Consider the following 4,598-nt stretch of genomic DNA (forward strand, 5'->3'; position numbering starts at 1 on the left):
ACTGGACCTTTGCCTGGCCCAGTGCCACATGCTAAGATCCATCTAATAACCTACATTTGTACACAGTCATTTAATTTAACTTCTAGCATATTAAACCATCATAGTTCTCTGATTGATGCAAGGAAGTACTTTTTTATTATTTTGATTTCCCCTATTGTCTCTGCTTTTGTTTTGTCTTAATTGTTTGATTTTGTATATTTACTCATTTGTGTTTTGTTTTGCTTGTTTTTGTTTTTTGCATGGTTATTGTGTTCATTAGAAATGAGCTGTCTGGAGAAAAATATGTCATATATCAATGTGTGCTCTTCAACTAGACTCTAGTGTGAGAACTATGAACTAACCTTTCGCGCTCAAAACTTAAATTTTACACACGTGTTCTATCAGCTATCAGGCCGCTCGGCTACCTCTTCGTTCTGGAATCTAGAGAACCAAGTTCGAGTACCCGAGACTACATGAAAAGTTAATAGTGTCACTCTAGGATTTACATGAAGAATACCTTTTGCTTGGATGTACAAAATATTCTTACTGGCCATTAATGAGTGGTAGGTATTCACTGCAACCTGTAAAATACCTACACTTGACCATTTGAATGTACCGCCTGGGGTATGACACAATATGACTCTACTAGTGGGAACTATTCTTTAGTGGTTAAACTTCAGCTGATGCCTACAAATCATTCATTTCATGTTCCTGTAGAAATAATATTTCTGACTCATTCCTTCTTCTTCATCTTGCTCTCCCAAAACTTTTTGGGTTAGGAGAGTAAGTTTTCTCTTCTTGATTCTAATATGTAAATGAAATAAAGATGAGGATCTACCATTCACAGCAACCTGTAAAATACCTACACCTGACCATTTGAACGTACCGCCTGGGGTATCACATAATATGACTCTACTAGTGGGAACTATTCTTTAGTGGTTAAACTTCAGCTGATGCATACAAATCTATACCAATTTCCTATTCATTTATTTCATATTCCTGTAGAACTAATATTTCTAACCCATTCCTTCTTCTTCAGCTTGCTCTCCCAACAATTTTTGGGTTAGGAGAGTAAGTTTTCTCTTCTTGATTCTAATATGTAAATGAAATAAAGATGAGGATCTACCATATTTCCAAGTGTGCTAAGGGCATCCTTGGAAATTCAGCCTTTTGAATAAAATATTATGGATGCTACTTCCATGGTCTTTCTAATAAATAAATCAAGACGTTTTTCTATAAACAGACAATGGTTTTAGTTTTATTTTCAGGATATAAAAAATTAACAGGTTTCTCTTCCACCACACACACTGGCTGCTTACTTCCCCTTCTGCAGAATGATACCATCGTACTGAAAGCAGAAATGAAGAACAAAGAGTTAGAAAAAAAGTAAAAATAGAGGTGAAAAGGCATCCTTGGAAATTCAGCCTTTTGAATAAAATATTATGGATGCTACTTCTATGGTCTTTCTGATAAATAAATCAAGATGTTTTTCTATAAACAGACAATGGTTTTAGTTTTATTTTCAGGATATAAAAAATTAACAGGTTTCTCTTCCACCACACACACTGGCTGCCGTCATCCAAGGTTTCTAAAGGTTTATTTTCTGTAATTTTATGTTGTTGTTTTTCAATAGTATAAAGTTTTTAAGGAATGTGGGCTAGGTACCTATTCACTTGAAAACCTAGGTTTAAAATGAAAACTTGTGTTTGAGTTGGAACATGGTGCTGAATCTTGAAATGGAAAACTTGACAAAGTCTGCTATAAATTAATGTGATGTAATATCTTCTTTGGTACCTATAATATGAAGTACCTATTCCACCAATCAATATTACTAACTGCATATATTCCCAACTTGTTATGAACATTAAGACTATTGGATATTAAGTGTGACCTTGGGAAATAGTTGAGCCGTGAGTCATTTTGTTTACATTTAAGTTTTATTAGTACCTACCTATTGGTATTGAATATGGATTTGTATGTACATATTATTTTATTTACATGGACTTGCCTGGTTCTGGTTAGCTTGTTTGTTCTGGGGTAGTACTTGTTACTTAGATAAGTACCTATGTAGGTATGTTAGAAGATAAAATACTTAGAGATTTTTTTCTATTGAGGTATTATTTTTTTCTATTAACCAATCAAAGTTCAAAATCTTCGACTTACATAGGTACTTAAATATTTACTGGATAGTAAAATATAGTTATGCATAATTTAATTTCATATACAGGTGATACTGGACCTTTGCCTGGCCCAGTGCCACATGCTAAGATCCATCTAATAACCTATATTTGTACACACTTAGCAGTCATTTAATTTAACTTCTAGCATATTAAACCATCATAGTTCTCTGATTGATGCAAGGAAGTACTTTTTTATTATTTTGATTTCCCGCATAGAGCTTAGCCACCGGCTAGAGCCACACCGCTTTGGCATACACGGCTTCCCAGAAAAGTAATTTTTGAGGTTTTCCAAAATAATTTAAGAGTACAAAACCAAAATATTTAACCTAGATGGGCAATTATCGGAGAAAAAAATGTAACCCTAATACCAAAATAGATACCTAATCATACTATCTATTGTACTACATACTCGTATCATCTCCCTACTCGTGTTCTCTTCTATTGCAAACTTCCATCATACTATCTATTGTACTACATACTCGTATCATCTCCCTACTCGTGTTCTCTTCTATTGCAAACTTCCGATTGGAAAATATGACTTACCTTTATTTCCTCTGGAGGAACTATTGCAAAAACATTTCTAATAAAATAAAAATCACTCTTCTATCTACAAGAGGACAAACGAACTAATCTCCAACACAGAAATTCGCCTCGCAAACACGCAAAAAAGAGGGAAAAAATCACTCGCCAAATGACATCTTGCTTGAAGCAGGATGCATCAGTCTGACTGAACAATATCAAGATATACTAGCACAATTTTCATTCGATGGGGGAGAAACTTTCACGTTTTCCCATCTTCCTCCCCGCGAGCTTTTTCCGAAAGTGCTTTGAGGTAGTGCGCTGGCCCAACCCGGTCGATACAAATATGGGATACAGTTAGACAATTTTACAGTTTCAGTAACTTTTTCTCTCTCTCTCTCTTCTCCCGAGAAAAAGTGGGGGATGCTGACTGGAGGACTCTAAAAATAAATTTTCTGCTGAATACATGTTTTTTCGCTGACGCAACTTTGATTTCTCCCCACACTCCCCTTTGCTTTCGTTATTTGCAGGGTTTTTTTTTCTAACTATTTATTATGTTTCATGCCGGGGTACCCTTTTTCATAATGATTTATTTTTTTCGTATTTTACTACAAAATGTCTAACTATTTATTATGTTTCATGCCGGGGTACCCTTTTTCATAATGATTTATTTTTTTCGTATTTTACTACAAAATGACTGAATACATGTTTTTTCGCTGACGCAACTTTGATTTCTCCCCACACTCCCCTTTGCTTTCGTTTTACTTTTGCAGGTTTTTTTTCTAACCATTTATTATGTTTCATGCCGGGGTACCCTTTTTCATAATGATTTATTTTTTTCGTATTTTACTACAAAATGAAATTTTTCCTTTTGTTTCATGTTCGGTATGGAAATCAGTAGCTAGGTACCTTCCAACAGAGATTTTTTTACTTGACTTTTGATGCTTTTTGGATCCATCATGCAGTCATCCTTAAAGTTAAAAATGTAGGTGTTGTAAAATAATAATTTCATTATCCACCTTGTTTAAAACACCTGAAAATGATTGACCAAAGATAAATCCTCTCATAGGACATTATTCCAAGAGATGATAATAGTGTGGCACATTGCCTAACTACATTAGTTTTCAGGCGTTCATACAAAATATTTTCATTGTGACATGAAATTAAATTTGATGTAGGACTGTAGTAGGATTTGACTCACGATTTAGGCTGACTGATACCTATGTGTTAATGAATTAGGTAGGCATTCTTTTGTAAGTGTTGGGTAATGAAAAAATAGGTATAGGCTTATAGGTAGAAGGGAAGGTGAACTTTCTTTTTTTTTATGAAAAATAAAATCCCTTTCCTTTTTCCTCAAAGATATTATAAGAATAAAATTCGAATAAACTCACACATTACAGGGGAAAATAAATTATAAATTTTCATCGAAGGAGGCAAAAAGGTATAGGCAGAAGGGAAGGTGAACTTTCTTTTTTTTTTATGAAAAATAAAATCCCTTTCTTTTTTACTCAAAGATATTATAAGAATAAAATTCGAATAAACTCACACATTACAGGGGAAAATAAATTATAAATTTTCATCGAAGGAGGCAAAAATGTGCCCCGGGTGAGGATCGAACTCACGACCTTAAGATTATGAGACTTACGCGCTGCCTACTGCGCTACCGAGGCCGCGTGGCAGAAGGAGAAAAAAAAATGATACCTATTTTTCAGGGAAAAGACGCTCCAACGGGGAGGTTGGAAAGAGATAATCCACCTAAACAACACTGATTAAAATTTTAATTTTCATTTGGTTTTGATTTTTAATTTAATGCAGTTTAACTGTTCAGATAATCTTTTGAATATTAATAAATTAAAGTAATTCTACCTCTTTCAGGTAGTGAATAAACTTGTTATGTGATAGCATATCAGTTTTTTTGGT

At 34.0% G+C, this 4,598-nt stretch overlaps 1 non-coding gene across 1 annotated transcript; it reads right to left on the minus strand.

Annotated features, from left to right (window-relative positions):
• Nucleotides 1-4,275: 4,275 nt before the first annotated feature.
• On the minus strand, nt 4,276-4,348 carry Trnam-cau. The gene has a single exon. It is a non-coding gene; the product is annotated as a tRNA-Met (tRNA).
• Nucleotides 4,349-4,598: the final 250 nt, after the last annotated feature.

This window comes from Diaphorina citri, unplaced genomic scaffold, assembly GCF_000475195.1.
Source record: "Diaphorina citri unplaced genomic scaffold, Diaci psyllid genome assembly version 1.1 scaffold1439, whole genome shotgun sequence".
Taxonomy (NCBI): Eukaryota; Metazoa; Arthropoda; class Insecta; order Hemiptera; family Psyllidae; genus Diaphorina; species Diaphorina citri.